The 27357-nt window shown below is 40.6% G+C and overlaps 1 protein-coding gene across 1 annotated transcript in view; it reads left to right on the top strand.

The window, feature by feature from the left end:
* Positions 1-565: 565 nt before the first annotated feature.
* LOC309634354 (V-type proton ATPase subunit B, brain isoform-like) overlaps positions 566-27357 on the top strand; it is a 38403-nt gene continuing 11611 nt past the window's right edge. The window contains exon 1 of the mRNA XM_082404307.1: positions 566-641. The gene's annotated coding sequence lies outside the window, so the exon portion shown is untranslated. The remainder of the gene's footprint in view (positions 642-27357) is intronic.

Genomic DNA, 27357 nt, shown 5'->3' with positions numbered 1-27357 from the left:
ATTGTATTGAAAGATTCACAACAATCTCACAGTGCTCTAAGAGAGCAACAAAGGTGACCCCAAATTTGCAGGGCAGAAAAAAGACACGGAAATACTGGAAGCATGGGGGTTGGGAAGGGGACTGTTTGTTATACCTGCACCACTTCATTTATTTAAGAGAAAGAGCTGATGCACATATGGCAAAATATTTACCTTGTTAAAATAAATCTAGATTATCAGTACATGCATATCTGTTTTGGGAGGATGTTTGAAATATTGCATAATCAAATTACTAAAGAATATTGGATTCAGGTTTAAAAGAATTATGTTTACTTGGTATAAATAGAAAGATCATATGACTGTGTAGTTTCAGAATAAAGAGGGATAAGAATAGTGTCAAATCATAATAAGAAAAACTGGACTCAGAGATAAGGAGGGTTTGTATGTAAGGAAGCAGACACTCTGCTAAGTGTGAAGCTCTATTGGTAGAAGGAGCAGAAATTCTCTTGACAGAGATTCCTGCTAATTCAGTCATTTAAATATATGTTGGTTTATTTCAGGTCTAGGTTAATACATTTATTGCTAATGAGTTGATGACTCAACAGAGCCAAGCCCCACATCAGGTAGGAGGTTGCAAAGAAGGGTCCATCCTACCACATCAGGTAAGAGGTTGCAAAGAAGGGTCTGCAGAGTGTGCCTTGGCTGTCTGAGGCTTGTGCCAGCTCCAGGCTTGCCGATTTCAAGTTTGGCTCTGAGACTGGGTGGTTTTGGGCAGAATAGGAGCAGCATTTCAATGATTCTGTATCGATCTCTTCCATGTACTTGGCCTTGTCAGGGACACGGCCCTCTCCTTCCTAACCATTCACCTCATTACGTCAAGCGCATTGATCCCCGAGGCAGTGACTTTGTACCATGGACAGTCTTGTTGATTGCACTTACCATTGTGGACCACAGTTGAATTTTCTGTACATGTCTCCCTCTCCTGGGCTCTGAGAGCCATTAGGTCAGGGATTAATCTCCCCAGAGGGCCAGGCCTATTACAGATTCTCAATAAGGAGTTGTTAGATTGAGTTAAGGAAAAGTTGCTGTTCTCAAACAGACCTCAACCCAGATGGTTAGTTAAGTGAAAACTTAGCCAACTGTGTGATGCTGCTTGTGTGATGGGAGGCTTTCGGTGCCAAGCCTAAGTGTAACAAGAGGCTTAACACTTCTTCCCCACAAAGTTGTACAAGGACGATGCCCTACTGAACCTGAGAGAGAGGTGGTTCCATTTGCCCTTCATTGCAGGTCTCAGTGACAATAGAGATAAAAGCTGGATTTGGTCTGTCGAAAACTCTCAGAGCAGCTGAAAAGGTTGAGGCAGAGAAGTGAATGAGACACCTGAGCTGCTACCACAAAGTAACCGATGGGTCCCTGGAAACCCAGGATCCAGTAACAACTGCCTCTTGCCAGGGCCAGCTGCATTCGGTGGGTGTGGAGCGTCCTTCCTTCCATTTGTCGATTACAATCCTTCCCAACTTGAAAACCTTCACTCAAATCCCTTTTACTCTGTACTAAAATTGTGTAGACACGCCCTTCTTTTTCTACTCCTAGGATTGTTCATTTTTATTTCTCAAGTATTACTTTTCTTTTGCCATATTTATTCACCTCGTGCTTATTTCACATCAATTCTGGCATCAGGGACTACAGCTTGTTTATCCCGATATCCTTTGTACCTACTTTATTGCTTTGCAAAAGTAATGATTTTGCTCATTTGAATTGCCAGGTGTTATCAGGTTGGGAGGGAGGGGTGTGGTGGTGAGTAGAATTTTAAATATGCAGCAGGATAAATAGCAACTCTTGAGACATCTTACAAATTACAGTTTTACTTTTCCTGGAATGAAGTAGTTCCAGAAGTGGTGTTACTAGAGATATATGGAAATTAGGATATATTTTATGAAAAAGGTAAATCTTAAACAGTAATATGAACAGAGTATGGCAGAGTTGTGGGGGAAATAGCTTTAGAAGTAGACTTTTTTATTCATTTGGGAGATGGCAAAAGTATTGTTTTTGATCAAGAAAAGTAAATGATGGAAAAAGTGAATTTTTACCAAAAAAGGTGCTCCGGCAGCAGACTCATTGAAAGGAAGTGCTGCAGAGCCAAGTTTTGGGAAGGTGGAAGGCAGGACAGCACAGGGAGCATCTCACCAGGGTTTCATGGAAATTCTTCCTCGTGACTGCAGTTCTGGCAGCTTAGCTTCATAGGATGTTGTACTAATAGTTGGTCTCATAGGGAACGACAGTCAAAGTCTACAAATTCTACAATTTGCACACATAATGTAAATGTACAGAAGGCACAGATATGGTATGTACTTCAGGCTATTCATGGGTGATTTCCTGGGTCTGTTGTTTTGACATAAAAGACTCAAGTGGTTTGGTACCAAACTAATTGGGATCTTGCGAAAATGGCCCCCAGCAGAGGTGGAGTGTTTGGAGCACTGCTGTGTTCACAGCCCTTGATAACTCCTGTGGTTTCTGCACTCTGCAGTCCTATGCCACTTAACACTTAGAACAATTTTCTGCCTTTGATGCAGACCACATTTTATATATTTGTATAGACAAAAGCAATGATGATGATGAAATTTTAAAATTTTGCAAAACAGGAAGACAGGCTTTGAGTACTTTTTTTAATATTAATATCACAGTCTCAAAACTCTGAGATGTTGAGAATTTCTGATCAGCAAACCTCAAACTTTCAGAGTGGCTAAGATTAGGGCAGCAGTTGAGAAGCTGGATGCTGTTCAAGCATGTTTAAGGGTCTCAGACAGAGAGAAATATTGGTTTAGACCAGGGGCCAGCCAACTTTCTCTATAAAGGGACAGATAATAAATATTTTTGGTTTTGTAGACCATGCAGTCTCTGTTGTGACTGCTCAACTCTGCTGTTGTGTGAAAGTAGCCAGAAGCAATATGTAAATGAACGAGTGTGGCAGTGTTCCAATAAAACTTTATTTAAAAAGCCACACAGCCAGCTGGTTCTGGCTTTAGGTTGCTTACCCCTGGTCTAGTCCACTTTGTATCTATTTAAGGTATGATGTACGGATTCAGTATGAAGAAATGAAAATTACAACATCAGTGTGACACAATGTAACCTCTCACACTTGAACTCCACAAAACCTTTGCTAATACTCTTGCTTAGGACAGTCCTTTTCAAACTGTGTCCTAGAAAAACTTTCTTTTCATTTTAAATGTATGCATGTAATTTGATGTCTTTCAGAATAAGATATAGATAGTATACATCTGATCTATGATATTATTACATAGCATTTAGCATAAAACTAAGGTTAAAAAGAGAATCAATTTAAAGAAAACTATTAAACCAATAAGAAGTGTTATACTGAGTACTTAGTGAGTGCCTGACACTGCTTCATGCGCTTTATACATATTTATTAAACACATCCTCACAACAGCCCTCTTATGCCCAGTTTACAGAAAAGGACACTGAGGCATGAAAAGTTCAAGTTCACTATCCTCAAATCACAGAACTAGTTAGTGATGTAACAAGGATTTGAACCCTAGCTGTCTGGCTGCAGGGCCCACACTCAAACCACCTTAGCACAGTAGAGAGGATTCATGTTGGAGGTGAATAAAGTGATGATACAGGATGGGGATCCTCTTCCTCAGGGCATGGGAATCAAGCACTCTCAGACAGTGCTGGTAGGAGCATAAAATGGCATAAGATGGGGATATGCCCAAAGCATATACCCAAAGCGGGATCTTGAAGAGATGTTTGTACACCCATGTTCATCACAGCATTATGCACGTCCTTGGAGGACAATTTCTATAAACCTAAGTGTTCAAAAGCACCCGCTATTTAGAGCGCTGAAGATGACAGCCCAAAAGGAGTAATGCTTTTAAGTCCTGTCAATATATCGTCTACACCAAGTAACAATTCCACTTCTAGGAGTTAGTCCCACAGGAACACTCAGAGGTACGCAGAAAGTGCCTGTAAGAAAACTAAGTGCATTGTTTACAGTCAAGATCCAGTTTTCTGTCAATAGGTGAACACAAAGAAATTACGATACTCCATTTTATGGAATAATATAGTATTATATGGAATTCATTCCTTTGAAAACAATGAGGTTATTTAATTAATTGATCTGTTTATTTATTTGAGGTAACGTTGGTTTAAAACATATAAGTTTCATGTGTACAAGATTATCAAATGCATTTATTCGTAATGAGATTTAAGAAACATTTTTTTTTTTACAGCTAGGAAAAGGGATGTATTTATTGTGCTTCCATTAGAAATTTCCAAGATGAACATATACGTATATGTGCATGTAAATATAATTAGACTATTTCTGGAAGCATACAAGATAAATTATTAATAGCATTTCTCATTCTGGGTAAAGATATGCCATGAGTACGTGATGAATGGTATTTTTAAACTACATGTGTATATTGCTGTTCAATTCAATACCAGGTTTTGAAAGGATTAGAGGAAAAAAAGCAAAGGAAATACAAAATAGTTTTTTAATTGTGGTAAAAAAACATAACATTAAATTTACCATCCTTACCATTTTTAAGTGTATGGTTCAGTGGTGTTAAGTATATTCACATTGTTGTGGACTAGATCTCTAGATCTTTCTCATCTTGTAAAGCAAACTTAAACCCACTAAACACAAATTTCCCTCCCCATCCCCTCAGCCCTTGGCAAGCATCTCTCTACTATCTGTTTCAATGATTTTGACTACCGTAGATACTTCATATTAGTGAAATCATACAGTATTTGTCCTTTCGTGATGGTTTATTTCAAGTAGCATAATGTCCTTGAGTATCCATATTATATAGCACATGACAGAATTTCCTTCTTTTTAGGGCTGCATAATATTCTATTGTATGTATATCCCAGATTTTGTTTATCAGTTGCTATGGTCTGAATGTTTGTATCCCACCAGAATTCATACGTTGAAATCCTAACCCCTTAAGGTGATAGTATTAGTAGGTAGGGGGTTTGGGGAAGTGACTAAGTCTTCCACTAAGAAAGGGCTTAGTGACTCATAAAGAGGCTCCAGAGAGATCCCTACCTGATTCCAACATGAGAGAATGCAACAAAAGTGTGAGACCCAGGGCTTCCCTGGTGGCGCAGTGGATGAGAGTCTGCCTGCCAATGCAGGAGACACGGGTTCGAGCCCTGGTCTGGGAAGATCCCACATGCCGCGGAGCGACTAGGCCCGTGAGCCACAATTGCTGAGCCTGCGCGTCTGGAGCCTGTGCTCCGCAACAAGAGAGGCCGCGATAGTGAGAGGCCCGTGCACCGTGATGAAGAGTGGCCCCAATTGCCGCAACTAGAGAAAGCCCTCGAACAGAAACGAAGACCCAACACAGCCATAAATAAATAAATAAATAAAATTAAATTAAAAAAAAAAAAAAGTCTGAGACCCAGAAGAGGGCCCTCACCCAAACTTACTGGCACCCTGACCTCAGACTGTCAGCCTCTAGAACTGTGAGCAATAAATTTCTATTGTTTGTAAACCACCCAGTCTGTGGTATTTTGTTATATCAACTTGAATGGACTAAGAGATCTATTCATCCATCTACGGGCAATTGGGTTGTTTGCACCTGTTGGCTATTGCGAATAATGCTGTGATAAACATGGGTATACAAATATCCCTTCAAGATCCAGATTTCAGTTGTTTTGGACATATACCCGGCAGAGGAATTGCTGGAGCTTATTATGCTAATTCTATTTTTACTTTTTTTGAGGAACCTTCATATTGTTTTTTATAGTGGCTGCACCATTTTGCATTTCCACAAGGGTTCCAATTTCTCTGCATCCTCCCCTAAATAGTGTTTTTATTTGGTTCCCTTACCCACTGAAATAGCCTCAAGATATGTGGGGAGATGCAATCCACATGGACCCTGAGTGCTTGTGTGCTCTTTCTAGATAGGCTAAGAGTGAAGGCTCTAGCTGCATTTTATCCAGGCCATTCTCAGGGTGTGCTAGAGAAACAGCAGTCCTGAGAGATGAGAGGCCAGCCTCCCCCAGGCAAGGAGCAGGTCTGCATCTTCTCATTACAAGAGCAGTGAATCCCCCGAGCGTGGTGCTCGATCCTCTAAGGCAGCCCACTGCCTGCAGCATCATCCGTCCTGGACCCTTTGCATTACCTGTAGCACATAGGGAGGTTCATGGGAAACCGAGGCAGTATTCACTAAGCCGTGTCTCTGCCACGTGAACAGCTTCCAAAATGGTGCCATTTCTCAGATGTCTTTCTGGATGACCATGAACTATACGACGCTCAGTCTCTCTGTGCTGGTGTTTGGAATGCTTTCAGTTATCGTCTTTTCTCTTTCATGGTGCTTTTGTGCTGATCTTGTTTCCCAGATTATACACTCGACCTAAATTATGTCAAATATAAGATCTGTGTACTAACTGTTAGAAGTCAAACCATTTATATGGCCTTTTTATTCAACATAAAAAATATAAAAATATGCTCATTACTTACTTGAGATTTTCAACTCAAATTGGGATTTAGACTTAAGTTTCCTTCATGTAAGTAGATTCTAAGTCATTTCCACAGTGAATATATTCCTAATACAGGCTTTTAGATGATAGAGATAAGAGTAAGTACTATTTCAACTTAAGAAAAACCTTTTTGGGTGACTTTCTTCTTTTTTAAAAATTAATTTTATTGAAATAGAGTTGATTTACAATGTTGTGTTCATTTCTGCCATGCAGCAAAGTGATTCAGTTATGTATATATACACATTCTTTTTCATATTCTTTTCCATTATGTTTTATCACAGGATATTGAATATAGTTCCCTGTGCTATACAGTAGGACCTTGTTGTCTATCCATTCTATATATAACAGTTTGCATCTGCTAATCCCAAACTCCCAATCCATCTCTCCCCCAGCCCTCCTCACTCTTGGCAACTTCAAGTCTGTTCTCTATGTCTGTGAGTCTGTTTCTGTTTCCTAGATAAATTCATTTGTGTTGTATTTTAGATTCCACATAGAAGTGATAGCATCTGATATTTCTTTTTCTCTATCTGAGTTACTTCACTTAATATGATAATCTCTAGGTCCATCTGTGTTGCTGCAAATGACATTATTTCATGCTTTTTATGGCTGAGTAGTATTCCATTGCATATGTGTACCACGTCTTCTTTATCCATTCATCTGTCGATAGACATTTAGGTTGTTTCCATGTCTTGACTGTTGTAAATAGTGCTGTAATGAACATTGGGGTGCATGTATCTTTTCTAATTATAGTTTTCTCTTGATATATGCCCAGGAGGGGGATTGCAGGATCATATGGCAACTCTATTTTTAGTTTTTTGAGGAACCTCCATACTGTTTTCCAGAGTGGCTGCACCAGTTTACATTCCCAGCAACAGCGTAGGAGGGTTCCCTTTTCTCCATATCCTCTCCAGAATTTGTTATTTGTAGACTTTTTAATGATGGCCATTCTGACTGGTGTGAGGTGGTACCTCATTGTAGTTTTGATTTGCATTTCTCTAACAATTAGCAGTGTTGAACATCTTTTCATGTGCATGTTGGCCATTTGTTTGTCTTCTTTGGAGAAATGTCTATTTAGGTTTTCTGCCCATTTTTCAATTGGGTTTTGTTGTTGTTGTTGTTATTGAGTTGTATGAGCTGTTTGTATATTTTGGAAATCAAGCCCTTGTTGGTTGCATCATTTGCAAATATTTTCTCCCAGTCCGTATGTTGTCTTTTCATTTTGTTTATAGTTTCCTTTACTGTACAAAAGCTTGTATGTTTGATTAGGTCCCATTTGTTTATTTTTGCTTTTATTTCTATTGCCTTGGGACACTGACCTAAGAAAACATTGGTACTATTTACGTCAGAGATTGTTTTGCCTATGTTCTCTTCTAAGAGTTTTATGGTGAGGTGGCTTTCTTCTGGCATATATCAGGGTAAGCTAGGGCTTCCCTGGTGGCGCAGTGGTTGAGAATCTGCCTGCCAATGCAGGGGACACGGGTTCGAGCCCTGGTCTGGGAGGATCCCACATGCTGCGGAGCAACTGGGCCCGTGAGCCACAACTACTGAGCCTGTGCGTCTGGAGCCTGTGCTCCGCAATGGTGAGAGGCCCACGCACCGCGATGAAGAGTGGCCCCAGCTCACCGCAACTGGTGAGAGCCCTCGCACAGAAACGAAGACCCAACACAGCCAAAAATAAATAAATAAATTTATTTAAAAAAAAAAGGATAAAATCAATCAGTTCAATTTAAAAAAAATAAAATAAAAAAAAAATAAAAGGATAAGCTGTCTCTGAGATTATATTACATTGGTTTGGATGCATGGACAGGAGTGCATCTGTCTGCCATGCACCCTAAATACCTATAGGGTGAGCTCCGGACCTGAAGCACATGACTCATCTTCCAGTCATTTTCCCAATTACCCTGTGGTATGCTTGAAAACCTCTGCTTATTTTATTGGCATACTCTACCTTTCACTTTGTCCTTGAGGAGGGATCAGTTAAGAGCTAAGGAAGAGCAGTTTTGAAGAAGAGTCGAAGGTCAGGGCATTTTTCTAGAAGGAGCTGTGCATAAGAAAGAAGAAGGGCAGGTGGTGGAAATACCAGAACTTAGCCTCACACTACAGCTATGGCCAAGGGAGAGAAGTTCAAAATAAATAATGTTTGATGTGCATTAGACAAATGAAGTTTATTTGGATTTGAACTCCTGCCTTCTCTTTTGTGTTTTTTAATGTTCTTAATCATTCAACCTGAATGGCTTACCTTCCTCTCAGAGCTTTGAACATTTTAATGATTCAGTATCCTTCTTTTTTAGAAGAGAGAGAAGAGAAAAATCCCTTGAGCAGTGGAAAGAGATCCCTGGGGAGCTCTTGTGTACGCTGCAGCAAATGCTTTATTAGCTAAAGTTCCCACTGATGGAAAATTCAGACATAGGAAAAGCTCCTACATATTGGAAGAAAATTTGAGAGTTTCCAAAAAATATCGTCAGAATGGAATGCAAAATTACTGTGGCAACACTCTTTCATCCATATGTACCCAAGTAATAATAAGTGAAATGGTCAGTGAATTACATCGCCAATAAGTTTTCTATCCTTAGATGAAATAAATAATAAATACATGAGTCACTTATTAAAGGAAGCTGACTGTGATATCTAGGGTCTTTTGAAAACCCTCCCCTGTCAAACAGTACAGGGCACCTTTAAACTGAAAGGAATTAAATCTCTCCCTGTATGAGTTTCCTAGGGCTGCTGTAACAAAGTACTGGAAACTGAGGGGCTTAAAACAACAGAAATTTATTCTCTCATAATTCTGGAGGCTGGAAGTCCAAAATCAGTGTCTTGGCAGGGCATGGGCAGGGCAAGGGTCTCGGGAGAATCTCTTCCAGGTCATTCTCTTAGTTTATGATGTTGTCAGTAATTCTTGGAGTTCTTTGGCTTGTAGATCATCACTCCAATCTCTGCCTCCACTGTCATGGGGTGTTCTCCCTCTGTGTCTTTATTTCATCTTCCCTCTGTGCATGTCTCTTCTCTTCTTGTAAGGACCCAGGTCATATTGGATTAGGGTCCACTGTCATGACCTCATCTTAACTTGATGACTTCTGCAAAGACCAGATTTCCAAATAAGTTCACATTCACGGGTTCCGGAGTAAGAACTCCAATATATCTCAACGTGAACATGACAGTGGCCTGGAAGGACAGAGGTGGCTATAGTCAAACGATGCTTATCGTAAAGGAAAAGAGGCACTTTCTCATTTTGTTTGTTGGGCCCACTTTTTGTAAGGGAAGAAGAAGATTAATCTGGAATTGATGAGAAATTGATAAGAAATGCTCTGGACACCATGGCAAATGGAATGTGAGAAAATGAGCAAACAACACCCCTGAGTACTACAAGGAGTGGCGTCTAGAAAGGGAGGCTGGAGTTTGTGTCAAGGTGAAGAACCGTGGTTGGTGTCTGACATTTACTGAGTGTTTATTGTGAGCCAGGCATGGTTTTAAGCATTTCAGGTGCATCATATCATTTAATCTTTCTCCATGAGTGTCTTCATTTTACAGACGAAGAAACTGAGGCTCAGAGTTACACAATGGTCAATTTCTGTGTTACTCTGGAATATTCTAAGGTATGATTGAAGTAGCCCTTTATTTTCCTGTTTATTATTATGATTAATTACGTGCAGTGAGATAGATTCCCAGAGCACAGAGAAGAAAGAGAGGATGAGAGGGAGGAAGACTGTACAACGCAATCGTGTTCTTGGTGGGGCAGAGGCAAGTCTGGGTCACCTTAGGGCTGGGTTTAGGAGGTGAGGGTGCACCCAAGGGCAGTGGTCAGAAAAGACCTGGAGAACTGCTGACCTCAGGATCCTGAATGGACACCTATGTGCTGTGGTTTTGCTGTTGTCCCAGCCCAGGCTGTGGCTCTGTTCTTAGGGATCTGCCATCTTTGCTCAAGGTTCCACATAGAAACAAAGATGCTGGATTGTTTGGTGCCTTTGTGAATTCTGTCTCCCTACTGGGAGTGAGATGTAGAATAGACACAGATGTTCCTGCCAGGTTTGGAAGCCAGCGATGAGGAGTTCAGCGTTGGACAAAACGCATTCCCTGCTTCATAAAGGGGTGTGGACTTGCTCAGCTCAGGACCTGGGGCGTCTTGGTTCAGGGAAATGAGAGACAGAGCAGTTCCAGGCCAGGCTTTGCTTTTCTGCCCTCTTATCTGGACACAACCTCTCTGAGCATCAGTTTTTCCTGAGTCTTTGTCCTTTACTGGTCCTTTCCTCAGTCATAGGAAGCCCTCAAGATGCATCAAGATGTATATTATTCCCTAAATCAATCTGAACCCAATGCTTGGTCCTCAAGAACTACCTTAGGCCAAGAATCAACCAGGGAAGGGGAGGAAGGATGAAAGGAGGATGCAGGGGAGAGGTGCACAGGTAAGGGTCCTAGCTCAGCTGTCACCTGCAGAACAGAAGCAAGTGGCCTTGATTGTTCACACCTCACTTTACCTGCCTCCAGGTTGGAGCCTGAAGAGCTTGACTGGATTCACTTCTCTCTATTAGAAAGTTGTTAGGTCATTTTCAAATTTCATTTTAATTTATTTTCTCATTTACACTTACTTTGGTTTTGCTTTCTGCTTTTTTCTCCTGATTTTGGCTTTATTACTTTCAAGTAACACTTTTCTTTCAATCACCATTTTCTTCTTCTTAATGCCAGTTTACGTTGTTTGCTAAGGGCTGATTTTGTTACCTTCACTCCTGTTTTGTCTATTTGACAGCCCCCTGAGATGATCTGTTTACTGCACTGTGTTCCCCAAGAAACAGTGGGGAAGCTGCCTAACAGACAGTCTCCTGGGAGACTTTCCGCTACCCGTTTTCAGTGGGAAACAGTTTCAGTCAGAACTGGCTCGCTCATCATAGCTGGGTAATATAAGCATCCGAATCACAGGGGGTGGGAGCACGTGGCCTCTCGGCGTTTATCTTGATTGAATCATGGGTGTGTAACTTTCCGTCGTTCAGCTCTTGATTTGTATTAATGATTCAGAGTTCATTACCTTAAGATAAAAAAGGTGTTCCTGCTGGCAAGAGCTAGATAAGATTGTGGGCAATTTGAGACTCTCACTGTGTGAAGTTGATGATGACTCTATTCCCTGGTAAGAACTGAGAAATTCTGTCCTGTCCTGCCACCGCGTGACACCAAACAAGGTACAGTCGCAATGGGCTTTGTGTCACTGACATGAAATTGAGGGTGGGCGTGGTGGCACCCACCCAGAGTGCCCAGGAAATCTGCAGCAGTGGCTGGGACGAGTAGAGTTTCCCATTACCACAGGGAGTTCATAGGCAGGAAACTTTCTGTTTCTCATTGTATCAGTCTGGGTCTCATTGCTAACATTTCACCTAAATGAAAATGCACTTTTACTTTGTTTAAATTTTTCTTGTGGTAAAATATACATAACATATAATTTACCCTTGTAAGTATTTTAAGTGGCATTAAGTGCACTCACATTGTTGTGTCACTATCACCCCACTATTCATCTTCAGAATTTTTTTGAGAGGTAAAACAACTAATATTTACTGTGTATATTTTTTATACAATTTTTAAAGGTTACACTCCATTTTCAGTTATTACAAACTATTGGCTATATTCTTCGTGTCGTACAATGCGTCCTTGTAGCCTCTCTTACACCCAATAGCTTGTACCTCCCACTCCCCACCCTTTTTTTGCCCCCCTCCCCCCGCTAAACACTAGTTTGTTCTCTATATCTGTGAGTCTGTTTCTTTTTTGTTATATTCACTAGTTTGTTATAGGTTTTAGATTCCACGTGTAAGTAATATCATACAGTGTTTGTCTTTCTCTGTCTGACTTCTTTCATTCAGCACAATGCCCTCCAAGTGCATCCATCAGAACTTCTTTCATCGTCCCAAACTGAAACTTGCTACCCATTAAAATCTAACTCCCCATTTCCTTTCTTTCTCCAGGCGCTGGTAATCACCATGTTACTGGCTTTATAAATTTGAATAGATACCTCATATAAGTGAAATCATATAATTTTTGTTCTTTTGTAACTAGCTTATTTCACTTAATGTTTTCAAGGGTCATCCATTCTGTGGCATGTGTCAGAATTTCCTTCATTTTAAGGCTGAATAATATTCCACTGTATGTATATCCCAGATTTTTTTAATCCATTCATCTGTTGGTAGATATTTGGATTGTTTCCACCTTTTGGCTATGGTGGATAATGTTGCTGTGAACATGAGTGTACAGATATCTCCTTGAGACCCTTCTTTCAACTTTTTTGGATATATACCCAGAAGTGAAATTGCTGGATCATATGGTAATTCTATTTTTAATTTTTTGAAGAACTGCCATAACGGTCTTGCAAGTGGCTGCACTGTTTTACATTCCTACCAGCAGTGCACGAAGTTTCCTATATATCCTTGCCGACACATCTTATTTTCCATTAAAAAAAAAAAATAGCCAATCTAAAGGGAGTGAAGTAGTATCTTAACTGTGGTTTTGATTTGTATTTCCCTAACAAACATCTTTTTCTGTGCTTATTGGGCATTTGTGTATCTTCTTTAGATAAATGTTTATTGCAGTACTTTGTGCATTTTAAAATCAGATTGATTTTTTTGTTGTTGAGATGTACAAGGTTCTTTATATATTCTGGATATGAACCCCTTATCATATATATGATTTGCAAATATTTTCTGTTGTTCCATTGGTTGCCTTTTTCACTCTGTTGATAATGTTCTTTGATGTATCCAAGTTTTAAATTCTGTTGTTATGTTTTGATATTTCTTCTTTTTCAATGTAAGCATTTATAGCTATATGTTATATTGTTATCTATTTTGGCTTATGTTGTCTGTACTTTTGGTTTCATATCCAAGAAATCATTGCCAAATCCAATGTGATGAAATTTTTATACTATGTTTTCTTCTAAGTGTTTTATAGTTTTAGGTCTCATGTTTAGGACTTTGATCCATTTCGAGTTAATTTTTGTATATGGTGTAAGGTAAGGGTCCAATTTTATTCCTTTACATGTGAATATCCAATTTTCCCAGCACCAATTGTTGAAAAGACTGTCCTTTCTGAATACATGGTACCCTTGTTGAAAATGATTTGTAGATCACTTTGTGAAACATTGACATCTTAAAAATATTAAGTTTTCTAATCCATGAACACAGAATGGTTTTCCATTTATTTGTGTCCTTAATTTCTTTTAGCAATGTTTTGTAGTTTTCAGAGTACAAGTCTTTTGCCTCCTTGACTAAGCTTATTCCAAAGTATTTTATTCTTTTTGATAATGTTGTAAATGGAATTGCTTTCTTAATTTTATTTTTGGATTGTTCCTTACTAGTGTATTGAATTGCAACTGATTTTTGGGTATTGATTTTGTATCCCGAAACATTGTTCCCTGATTAGTTCTAACAATTTTGGGGGGGGGGGTGGTGGATCTTTATGGTTTTCTACCTATAAAATCATGTTGTCTGCAGAGATAATTTTACTTCTTACTTTACAATTTGGATGTCTTTCATGCCTAATTTCTCTGGCTAGGACTTCCAGTATTATGTTGAACAGAAGTGACAAAATCTAGCATCCTTGTCTTGTTCCTGATCTTAGAGGAAAAGCTTTCAACCTTCACCAAAAATTATCATGTTCAGCGTGGGTTTTTCATATATGGCTTTTTATTATGTGGAGGTAGTTTCTTCTATTCTTAGTCTCTTGAGTGCTTTTATCATGTAAGTGTGCTGACTTTTGTCAAGTGCTCTTTCTGTATCAGTTGAGATGATCCTGTGCTTTTCCCCTTCATTTCATTAATACTGTATATGACATTGCTTGTTTTCTATATATTGAACCACCCTTGCATTCCAGAAATAAATCCCACCTGGTCATGGTGCATAATCCTTTTAATATGCTGCTAAATTTGATTTACCAGTATTTTGTTGAGGATTTTTGCATCATTGTTTATAAGGCATGTTGGTCTACAGTTGTCTTTTCTTGTAGTGTCTATGTGGCTTTGGTATCAGAGAAATGCTGGCCTCAGAATGAGTTAGAGAGTGTTCCTTCTCCTTTAAGTTTTGGAAGAGTTTGAGAGGATTGGTGTTGGTTCTTCTTAGTTCTTCTAAATATTTGGTAGAATTCGTCCATGAAGTCATCTGGTCCAAGGCTTTTCTTTGCCAGGAAACTTTTGGTTACCTATTAAATCTCCTTACTAGGTCTATTCAAATTTTCTGTTTCTTTTTGATTTAGTTTTGGTAAGTTATGTGTTTCTAGGAATTCATCCATTTCACCTGGATTATCCAGTTTTTTAGTGTACAGTTCATAGTAATCTCTTATAATCCTTTTATTTCTGTTAAATATGTAGCCATGTCTTTGTCTTTATTTCTGATTTCAATTATTTGAGTCTTCTTTTTTTTTATTTTCCTTAGTCAATCTAGCTAAAGATTTGTCAATTTTGTTGATTTTCAGAGAACCGACTCTTGGTTTCATGGATTTTTTCTATTGTTTTTCTAGTCTCTCTTTGTTTATCTCTGCTCTAATCTTTATTATTTCCTTCCTTCTTTGAGCTTTCAATTTAATTTGTTCTTCTTTTTCTAGTCCCTTAAGGTGTAAGATTAGGTGGCTGATTGTGATATGTTTCTTCTGTTTCAATGTAAGCTTTTACATTATATTTTCCTCTAAGTACTGCTTTCCCTGCATCCCATGAGTTTTGGTAAGTTGTGCTTTCATTTTCATTTTCATTTCATTGTTTTCTTGATTTCCTTTAGTTCTTTGTTGGTGTATTCCTTTAACGTTTTGAGCATACATAAGATAGTTGTTCTAAAATCTTTTTCCAGTAAGTCCAAAACCTGTTTCTTGAGGTATGGTGTCTGGATATTTATTTTGTTCCTTTGAATGAGCCTAGTTTTACTGTTTCTTTGTCTGCCTGGTGATCTTTTGTTGAAAACTGGGCATTTTACAAAACAGCCACCTCTCCCAGTCTTCTTATACTTGCTCTACACAGGGGAAGACCTTTGTAATCAGCCTAATGTGATGTCTTAGGGTCTTTTCAGACCTGTGTTGTCTCTGGACCAGTGCGTGTGTTTTTTTTCCCCAGTTCTCCTATTTATACATCTGCTTTTAAATGTCTTGCTTTTCTAAGAGTCTCACTCTTGCTTACTCTTGGGGCCTTAGCTGTCCTATTGTACTCCTCAATCAGTAATCTCTTGTCCTTGGTGTCTGTGGGTCTATAGTTACCTTTGCAACCGTTTTTACAAATCATACCCGCTGCTTCCCATGGCTCCCTTATTCTGAGATCTGAGCCATTTTTGTTTGTCTGAACTCTGAGTTAGGTGTCAAAAGACCAGTCCTTAGGCAGCCCACAGACAGGTTAGAACATTGCAGATCAGTCTGCTCTCTCTCAGGTTTGCAAAAGGGGGCTGGGGATCTGGCTGCCACTTTCCTCAAGCTGCACTAAAAAGTGACTAAAAAATGCCACAGGTTTCCTACCCTTTTAAATGTGACATTTTTTTGATGGTGCGTTCGCTTGGTTGTGGTAGATCTTTGACTCATTTCTAGAGTTTCTATAATGCCTTTTTAGTCTGTTTCTGGTTATGTACTTCAATCAAAACAGGAACATATTCTCGTCACTGCTGGAAGAAAAGAGTCTTTACTCTGCCAACCTGTCACGTGTGATGGATCAAAGGGCCCTTAGGACTGCACGTGGACACTGTCACTTTTTACAGAGAACCAATTGACCTTGTATAACTGGAGATGCTTCCCCTCAAACACAGCTCTGCTCCCTCTGCTGAGGGTGGTGTCAGTCTCTCCCGATGCTGCTGGAAATGGAACACTGCATGCCTGGACACCCCACAAAAATAAAGGGTACTGACGTGCTCCCAGGCCAATACTTGTTCAGGAAGTGAGAGAAGTACTGTAGATATAAAAACATGCCAGTTTCTAAGGCAGCCTTCACTCCACATAGGAAGTACATGGCCAGGATTTGATTTGATAAAAAATTAGTATCACAGTTAGAAACCAGACCTGACCCTGAGCTCCCTTAATGACTTCCTCTAATGTCTCCCTGTTGACCCACCCAGGCCTTATCTTATCCTGTGTCTGGCTATCATTGGCTCTGCCGGTCCCCTAAGCCCTTCCCTGCCCCAGGATCTCCTCTCTCTAGGTGCATTTCAGGTGACCTACACTTACCAATTTCTATCAGATGTTTCCTGAGGGCCATCTGGATGTGATCCTAACAACCCGGGCTGAGTGATGCCACTTTGTGGATTCACTAAATGACACATTTCTGTGGGTCACGTCCTCCCAGCCCAGCGGTCCTAACAAGCACCAGCACGGAAGCTGCTGGCAAACGCTGGGAGGAGCCCTTAGTACTGCAGGGAGCTGCCGGGGGCAGCCTCTCAGGGCCCCACACCCAGGGCTCATCCCAGGAGACACTCCTGAGGAGGGGAAGGCAGGGCTGTGCCCTTGAGGAAGGAGGGACCGCTCACCTCTCTGACCTCGGGCTGGAGAAGGACGAGGGCTCAGGACCGCGGAAGACGGCAGGGAGCTCGCCCTCCCTGAGAGCTCGGTGCCAGGCGAGGAGGTGAGACCCTGCTCACTGCCCCTCCCTCCGGAATGCAGTCACTGCTACTGAGAACTCTACCCCAGCCCTGATTTCATTGTGGCTGGTTAGAAAAAAGGGAAAACAAACAAAACTAAAACCAAAACCTGACTCTGCACCAGAAGATAAATGAACTTCCATGTGTATGTAGCACCTTTTAAGGATTTGTCTAATTCCAAATGAAATGATCTCTATTTTAACTCATTACTGATTACTAATTTTCTTCATTTCAGATACAGTCTATAACAGTAGATTCCCGTCTGTGTTCTGAAGCAAATCCCCCAGCCTCGCCTCCCACCCCTGTGGGGCCTGGGGAGGGGGGAGGCATCTTCCCCCAGAGAAGGTGGGCATATGCCCCCCTCTCCCCCGTGCCTCCCTGGGCACCCCCTTGCCTGGGGACTGCGGTCTCCCTTCCTTACTCTCACACTCAGGGCCCCTCACAGAGTGGCCCTGACCTGACTCCCCAGACTCTTCTCACCATCCTGTTCCCTAAACTTCAGCCAAGTTCCGCCCAGCATCCTGCTTGTCCGGAGAGTGTACCGCCTTCTTCCAAGTCCAGGCCTCTGCATGGAGGTTTGCTCTACCAGAAATGCCCCTCCTCTTGTGGCAACAGTTTAAATTCCTCGTTATTAAATTACAAATCTGCAGCCTCCTCCTCCTTGAGCGTTGCCTGATTTCCCAGCAAACGTATCTGCTGCAATTCCCTGCAGAATCACGTCAGGTCAGGGGCCACTTGGTGCTAGTTTCGGTTCCTGCATCCCAGCCCGTGCATCCCTGAGCGCACAGCTCCGTCTCATTTGTCTCTGCCGTGGGTGTTTCCTCATCAGTTAGTCTCCGTAAACGTTGTGAGTGAAGTATTTTCTACATTTCCAGGTATAAGCAGCTGCCATCTCATAAGATAACTTTCTTAAAAGAAGTGATTCACGGTGTATAGAGCATATTGTAGTTTAACCAGTGGTGGGGGGCAGGGTTGATACAAGTTTCTTCTCATTATTCCTAATACCAGCTCACCAGAGTGATGCTTAAAGGCAAGGACAGTTATGCTAATTTTTGCAGAATAATTTTTAATTCACAAAAACCATTAATTCTAAGACTGAAAAGTTGTATGTGAGATAAGCGTATGGTTACTACATCCACAAGCAAATTTTTACAGCCCTGGGACATTATGATGCCCTTAAATCCTCCTGGAACAGGTTGAAAGTTAAACTGCATTGAGGATTTCTGAATTGCTGATACTATGATATACTATAGTTTTGTTTTTTTTTTTAATTTTATTTATTTATTATTTATTTATTTATTTATTTATTTATGGCTGTGTTGGGTCTTCATTTCTGTGCAAGGGCTTTCTCTAGTTGCGGCAAGCGGGGGCCACTCTTCATCACGGTGCGTGGGCCTCTCACTATCACGGCCTCTCTTGTTGCGGAGCACAGGCTCCAGACGCGCAGGCTCAGTAGTTGTGGCTCACGGGCCCGGCTGCTCCGCGGCATGTGGGATCTTCCCAGACCAGGGCTCGAACCCGTGTCCCCTGCATTGGCAGGCAGATTCTCAACCACTGCGCCACCAGGGAAGCCCCCATAGTTCTATAGTTCATCTAAATTAATAAAATGAGATTTAAAAATCACATTCAAAATTGAGCAAAAGCCAAACTAACTCTTTTCGTATTAATTAAATGATAATAATGAGAAGTATGATTGTCCCTTTTGTAAAACATACCAAAATTGTATGTTAGATTACATTCACTTAGCACAAAATGTCTTTCAAAAATAAATTGTAAGCACTAAACCATCTGAAGGATACGCCTGTATAGTTTTAGTTGCATATCTGCGTGTATCTGACTGACATGCCTGACAGCTTGTAATTCATGTTTTAAAAAATGATTCAGTATTTTAAAAGAATATAGCAGAAGGATAGCTTCTTATGCCTAAATCACCTGTTGTGCAAGGTCCTCACTCTGGTGCATTTTACACAATAGGGTTTTATTAGTCATAAACCATGGCTGACAGTCATAAGCGCCGGTGTAAATGGGGAGAATGAAAATAAAGATGGGGCCTGAGAAACTGAGCTATTGTGAGCCAAGGTCCAGGAAGCAGACTCTCTAATAGCTTATTGGGTGTCTAGGAGCCAACAGAACCTTCTAGATAGTCTGTATAGGAAATCATCTAGCTTTCCCAAACTACATACATTTGGAGTTAAAATTCCATTTGCTGCCAGTATCATTGTAAATGGGGGAGTAAGTCCCCCTTGTAGGGTCTTTAAGGGCCACTGCAATATTTCTGCAGAAGAAATTACAGGGTTTATTATACTCACAGGTCCTAGAGGAGAAGACAGGGCGCACCTCACCATTCAGCAGCCACCTAGCAGGTGGGGAGTCGAGAGAGAGTGAGGACCTTGGGCAAGTCTGGGTGGAGCAGAAACAAGGCTTGAGGAGATTTCATTGTTTCTTGGAATGTCTAAGTCACAGTCGGGGAGGGCAAAAAGGGAATCTTGCGGCAGGAACCAGCCTGGGCACACCCACGCACCTGGTCCCCTGGGTGTTGAGGCAGCAGGAAAATAGGAAATTTAAAAAAAAATTTACAATCCAATCATCTTAACTCTTTATTCTCATTTTCAACCTTATTTTCCAAAATATACAATCCTTAGTTCTCCGAAAGTTAGGGAGAGGAAACTGGCTTCCTATTAGTTAACGGTGATGCAACATTGAAACACTGGACATCCTGCTGAGGTTTCCATGGTGTCTGCTGGGCTCTGCAGCACCCAGCTCCTGGAGCTTTTCAGACTCCTCAGTGAATTCATTATTGTTTAAAAGAAAAGAACACCCCGTCTTTCTGTTTTTGTTCCTTCTGTCACTGTTTTTATTCTACCTTGCCTCATTCTACAAACCATCGGCCATGGAACTCCTGTATAGTTTTTCACTGTACGTAAAACACCAATACATCTTCCATCGTGGAGGTAGTCAGGGCAATCACTGTTACCTCTCTTTTGCACAGAAAAATGGAGGTTCATGGAGATTAAGAGATGTATACAAAGTTGGAATCACAACAGGTCAGGAACTCTAATTTAGTTCTTTGGACTTAAAAAAATATTGTTTTCTCCACAAATTCATCACTGCCTCACTAAGTTTATATGTGCAGCAAACATGGACAGAAGGCTCTTAGGTCTGGGCATTCATCACTACCTCCAGGGAGGGAGCCCAGGGGCAGCGGTGCTGAGCGCTCTCACTGCCCTCAATCTCCCCCTTTGCTCCCCTGAGCTCAGGTAGGACCCTGCGGGCAACTCATATGGTCCCCCAGGGCTCTCCTAATGGGTCCAACATTGAAGCCAGGACACAGACCCCGTGGGGCCTGTAAACTGCCTGCCCATCTGCACGAGGATGACAGGCAGACTCAGTGATGGGACAGGCAGAGCCCACACAGAAACAGTAAGGAAGTCACCTGCTCCTCTGTGCTTCATTGAACCTTTGAGAGACAGGCACGGAACCGAAAATGCCATCCTTGTATCAGGACACCTACCACACTTATGTCACTTTCAAACACAAAGTCAAAGAGACTTTATGTCACTGAAAAACACAAAGTAAAAGCTTCTTCAAGACAGGAGGTGAACAGGAGAATTCTATCTTTGAATATTCCTACAATATTTGTAGTGAGTATTTAACATGAAAAAAGTAGTCAAAGTATTTTTCTTAAAATCACCTCCTATGCAGCTATAAAAATCTTTAAGAAAAGTAGTCCAGGATAGAAATATAATAGAGACTGCACACATTCATGAATTTATCTGCCTCCTAACAAGTCCAACTTGTGAAGTGTAGAGCATTTTATATGTTAGAGGCACAATTATAAATCGCTAAAATACCCGCTTGATCACACTGCAGTACATTGTCATTGCTTTACTTGAATGCTCACCTAAGATTTTTCTCTGAAATGTACTCAGAGCAGAGACAGTTATACAATGAAAGTGAGAAATTGTAAGAGCATAACACTGTCTTAGAAATAGTCCATGTAGAAACCACTTACCCCAGCACAGTCTTGCCACATGTTTTACGTTCTGTCCACAGAGCCAGCCCATGGCAGCTCATAGTAAGGCGGTCAAAGAGAGTGTGCTGTCCTTTCTCTCTTACCTACTCAGACATCAACATTTTCTCCTGCTCTTTCTGTGTCAGCTGCTCTCAGGTGAGAATAAAGGAGGTGAAAATGTGAGCTTTCCTAGGAAAGCACTGCCTCTGTCTCCCATCCTCTTCAGAGCCTTACACGGCGCCTGCTGGCAATTGTGGTTCAAGTAATATTGTTGGATGAATAAACGGATGAGAGACCCTGACTTCAAAGAGTCACTTTGTTGTACAACAGAAACTAACACAGTATTGTGAAGCAATTATACTCCAATAAAGATCGATTTTAAAAAATAAATAATTAATTAATTTTTTTTAAAAAAGAATGCCACAAAGGGTAGTTCCATTTCAGAAAGACACTTCTTAAGATTGGAAAGTCTTTGAGATTCACAGTAAATCAATATTTCGATGCCATGGTGGCCCCTTAGACACTATGGGGAAGACTAGAAGGGATATTTTGAAAGACACTGACCATTTCTAGTATATTTCAAATCGTACCTCATGGTTTGCCCAGTGATTATAAATTTGATGCTGTTCATCATATAGTCCTTTATAGTGAGGCGAGCGGGGGCTACTCTTCGTTGCAGTGCGCGGGCTTCTCATTGCGGTGGCTTTCTCATGTTGCAGAGCTTGCGGGCTCTAGAGCACAGGCTCAGTAGTTGTGGCGCACGGGCTTAGTTGCTCTGCAGCACATGGGATCTTCGTGAATCAGGGCTCAAACCCGTGTCCCCTGCATTGGCAGGCAGACTCCTAACCACTGCGCCACCAGGGGAGTCCCTGTAGTTTGTCTTCTATAGACGTTTATTCATCTGTAGTAGCCTGTAGTAGTCAGGTGTTAAGTTTAAAGCATTAATTCTGCTATCTTGCTTTTTAGCATTTTTGTGAATGAGATAAATCTTTGCTTTTACTTATTTGTAAAGAGTATATTATATTACATTATATATTTGCATTTCTGAAATTTTTATAGCTAAGACATGATAAAAACAGGGGAAGATCTGCTAAACTAAAATGGGGAATTTTCTTCTAAAACTTCGATCTAATGTCTGTGAAATAATCCAGAAGAGAAGTAATAACAAGCAGTTTTCTTTATACACCAGGGAACATCAGTGAACTCTTCCTTGCATTTCAACCAGTCAGACTGATTGAATTCATATTTAGGTGAGAGTGATTACGCTGTCGAGACAATTAAGTGAGGTGATCTAAGCCAAGTGCTTGGCTCAGGGCGTCATTTATGGGAAGCTCTCCACAAACACACAACATCATTATCATTATTATTTCATGAATAATTTGATAATATATTTGCTCCTGGCTTGGATTCTTCTCTCTTGGATACTTTTGCTAGCACAAAATTTTTTTTCAATTATTGTAAATTTCACTAAATTTTGGAAACTGATGATCTTTTGTTGCCTAATGGTAAAATACCATCGGATTCTGATTTGAAATGGTACATAGAAAAACTCCTCTCTCATGCAGTTAAGAAGTGATTAGTTAGCAGTGTGCAAAACATTCAGGTAGAAATAGTGCCTCCAGGAGTCTCTATTTCAGAATTCCCCAGATAAGGGTCAACTCCCTACTCCCTCATGTCAACCGACATGTTCATGTTATTGTAGCATGGTTTGTCATCCCGTTGGTTTGGAAGGAAACTAGGATGGTAGAAAGAAAGATGCAGTCCAACTTAAGTAGAACCTGTTTTTAAAAAGTGACCCTGTGATACTAGCCCATTAAAAGCTCCCTTAGAAACCTCTGACATCCCCAGGGTCAAACGTGCCTCATTCAGTGGCTGTTTCATTATCTCAGTCCAGTGGGTGTCATCCTAGGCACAAGCTCCACCATCACCTTTATTTTTGTTCTTCACTCTGTCCAGATCAGAAGCTGCAAGTTGTTAGGGAACCAAAAGTGCAGCCCCACTAGAAATGGGTAAAAAAAAACCCCAAATGTTTGTTTAGATGATATTATCTATCAGAGCTGGAGAGACAAGAAGCCAATCATGAGAGAAGAAGTCTCTGCTGTATATTAATGTGAACTTTTCTGGAACAACATGCTCTCTTTAGCTTTTCCACATGTCTATAATCACTAAGGGCTTGTCTAGCTACATGAAAAAAACAAAACCAAAAGCCCCACAACTGCCTAGAAGCTTATCAGTATCAGAAGGGTACATCATTTTAAGTCCATTCAGTATAACACCATGCAGCTGTTAAAAAAGAATGAGCAACACTGAGATGTTCTGACATGGAAAGATCTATAAGACTTGAGTGGTTTAAATGGAAACAGGAGGTTGGAGAATAATTTGCAAAATATGATTCCATTTCTGTTAAAATGCATGAAGACAGCTCATGAGTGTTTGCACAGATTAAAAATATGTATGACGATGATGGTAAAGGACTAGAAACACATCCACTGATGGTGACCCCTGGGAAGAGGGTGGGCAGGTGGGTAAGAGATGATTTACATGTTTTACTCTGTACACTTAGTCTTGGAATATTTTATAAGAATGCGTTGATGTCTATAAAGTAAATAATAATAAGAGCAGATGCTTAGCACTTACTATGTGCCTGGCACTGTTCCTCAAAGCATGCTTCTGAAGTGAGTACTGTAATCATTTTACAGATGGAAAAACCGGGACACAAATGGGCTGAGAAAATTGTCCAAGACCCCCCATTTAGTGATTGACAGTGAGGTAAACAAATTTCTTCAATAGCATAAAGAGGGTTGGATCACATGAGCTCTAAGATCTCTCTTATTTTTTTTAAACGTTCGTTGTTGTTCTATTTTATTTTTGGCTGTGTTGGGTCTTTGTTGCCACCCATGGGGTTTCTTTAGATGCACCCAGCTGGGACTACTCCTCGTTGCAATGCACGGGCTTCTCATTGCAGTGGCTTCTCTTGTTGCGGAGCACGGGCTCTAAGCATGTGGGCTTCAGTAGTTGTGGCCCACAGGCTCAGTAGCTGTGGCCCACGGGCTTAGTTGCTCTGCGGCATGTGGGATCTTCCCGGACCAGTGCTCGAACCCGTGTCCCCTGCCTTGACAGGTGGATTCTTAACCACTGCACCACCAGGGAAGCCCTCTAAGATCTCTTGAGTGATCATGTCTCAAAGGGCTAAGAGGCTGGGCTATGGATTCAGATGTCCCTTGTAATAATCCAGCTCTGAAACTGGCTAGTTGTTCACCGGGGGCAGGTAACTGAGTCCTTCTGAGCCAGTTTCCTTATCTGTACAAGGTAGAGTAGGCACTGCCTCACAGCATTACAAGTGAGGACATATAGGGAGGAATGCCTAGAGACCCAGTTTGACCCTCAGAGTTGGTATGGAGATTATTTTAATCTCAAAACATTTGGGAATCAACAGATGCAGAAAGAGCTTTCCTTATTTGACTAAAAGCAGACATTTCTGAGAAATGAGGCTTCTATGATTCCCTCTTCAAGACAGGTCTACTCCCAGGAGAGAACTCAAGAGTAAACCTACCACAAATCCCCTCTCTGGGGAGATTCGCATAGAAGAAGGAAAGACCCCTTGAACGTGCAGACACAAAATAATCACAAAATTACTTATCGTTCATTTATTCTTCTAAAAGAATAGAAGTCCTTTCTTCCACTTTCCTTTTCTCTGCTAAGTTAGATATATAAACCTCTAACTTTAAACATTTAGTGAGATAGTTACTTCTCGTTAGCTCCCATATATATGAATAAACTTCTTCTCCTGTTAAACTATCTTTTGTCATTTTAATTTGCAGGCCCCTAATTACTAAACCTAATAGGGCAGAAGAAAAGTCTGCTTCCTGACACTAGCAATTGGTTGGTGAATGATACCATCATTGCCTGTGACTCTGAAATCACAAGATCATAGATTAATCTGCATATCTAAAGAGTCCAACCTGTACTCTGAGGTTAAAAATAAGATCATCAAAGCATACTGAAGTATGGATATAAACATTTTGAAATGATAAAGATCTGGCTGTACACATAACATGTTTCTTCAATTCTGTAAAATTTTATGTAGGTGGAAATTTTACTGCAGAAACAAACTCAAAGACTGAAATTACATGAATAGAATATGGTGTAGCAAAATTTAGAGCTGAGCAAATGTGACATATAGTTAACGAGATGCATGCTTTTTATTATGTCACATTTTAATTAAAAATGAATGGTAATCAGTTCACAGTAGTGACTTCAGTTGATCCTGCTTCTAAATGGTTAAAGCAAAAATAAGCTCCTGATCTGCTCTTCAGAAGATTAACTATGGCCATGGTAGGTCTTTTTCTCTTTCCCTTTTGGAAGAGAAAAGGGGAGGGTGTCCCCAGGTGACAGGGACTGGAGTCTTGTGGGCCCAGCACACTTCCCTGTTGGGAAGAGGAAGGAGGAAGTATTTGCTTACGTTTCCCCCAGTGCCTGGAACCTAAGCTGCAGCTTCCCTAGAACATTGTTAATGATGAGAAGGATCTCATGGCAGAGGGATGGTGGCCGCCGTGCCTAAACCAGGAACCTGATGCCTTCCCTGTCTTCGATTGTGGACTTTCCTACCAGAAAATCTGAAAAGAAAGGATTTATGGGAAGCAGTAAATGCAGAAGTAAAAGACAATTTTTTTTAAGCAGATATTCATTTTTATTTATTTATTTATTTATTTATTTATTTATTTATTTATTTTTGGCTGTGTTGGGTCTTCGTTTCTGTGCGAGGGCTTTCTCCAGTTGCGGCGAGCGGGGGCCACTCTTCATCGCGGTGCGCGGGCCTGTCACTATCGCGGCCTCTCTTGTTGCAGAGCACAGGCTCCAGACACACAGGCTCAGTAGTTGTGGCTCACGGGCCTAGTTGCTCCGCGGCATGTGGGATCTTCCCAGACCAGGGCTGGAACCCGTGTCCCCTGCATCGGCAGGCAGACTGTCAACCACTGCGCCACCAGGGAAGCCCAGACAATTTTAATAAACCATAAAAATGGTTAAGTTGGTGCTGGGGGAAAGAGTGGCTTCTGTGTTCTTTAAGCTTTTCTGTACTATTTGAATTTTCTAGCCAAGTGTGCCTATATCTATTATTTATTTTTTATTTCACCAGGGATTTTCTGACTAGTGAGACCACAGACTACATTTTTTTTCATTGTTATTTTCTATCAAAAAACAATGCAATACATACCATTTTTAAAAAGGAAACAAAGAAGAATTTCTAATCATGCATCAATAAAAAACAAAAGAGCACAAACATACATATATATTTTAACATATTGAGCAGATCAATCTGTTAAAATATATAAATGTTTGCATAGTGACCTGAAATAAATAGATTATTTAGTCATAGACCTTTTCATATGCATTCTATAGTAAGTCTTCTGAGAGATGAACTTTAATCTTTCCATCCAGAACTTTGGAGTATCTGAGATTTTGCCCTATTTGCAACAAGTTAAGCTGCCGTTTTCCATGGATGCAGGTAGAAGACAGAAGACTTATGGGTCAGAAACAAAGGACTCTATTACTTACTTGGTTACTCATAAACCACTGCAGCCAGCATGGGCATCCGAATATTTGCCTTGGTTCTCCTTGACCCTGAGTCACACAGGGGCTGTGTGGATAGGCCCGGATGGATGCCTGCACACACAGTGGGTTATAATACAAGAGTTCAGGGCATCAGAATCTTTTGGGAGGGAAGCATGCTTGCCCTTACCTCTGGAAGAAGACATTATCTTACAAGGCTGTTTTCTATCTAAACATCCTTGGCAAGATAGCTGAGAATAAAGGGCTGTCGGTGCTTCTGTTTGTAAGATGTGCAGAAATGTGAGAAACCCATGGAGAATTGTCTTACCTCTGCTCTGACTAACACACAGCCTTTTACTTTTCTTCTGAAATGGCAATTACATGTTGCAAAGGACTTATTTCACATTTACTTAAACTTAGTTTTCAAATATATATTTCTTTGTCCTATTCTAAGATTAACTTCTCTTGTGTGAGAGTTAATTTTGAAATTACAGTGTGAACCGTATGACCCTAATCATTTTGGTTTAACAGTATTGCTAACTCAAATTTAAAATGCTGAGAAAAAAGCATCTCTATTTTGTCACTAAAACTACCAAAACAGCTTTAAATACACAATTAGTTTCAAAACAGCTGTTTGATCTTGACATATTTTTTTTAAAGAGCTTTTTGATGTGGACCATTTTTAAAGTCTTTATTGAACTTGTTACAATATTGCTTCTGTTTTCTGTTTTGCTTTTCTGGCCC

Source organism: Balaenoptera borealis (assembly GCF_965194805.1).
Source record: "Balaenoptera borealis genome assembly, chromosome: 8".
Lineage (NCBI taxonomy): Eukaryota > Metazoa > Chordata > Mammalia > Artiodactyla > Balaenopteridae > Balaenoptera > Balaenoptera borealis.
The sequence above is the reverse complement of the archived record's forward strand: the minus strand, read 5'-3'. Positions and strand labels throughout refer to the sequence as shown.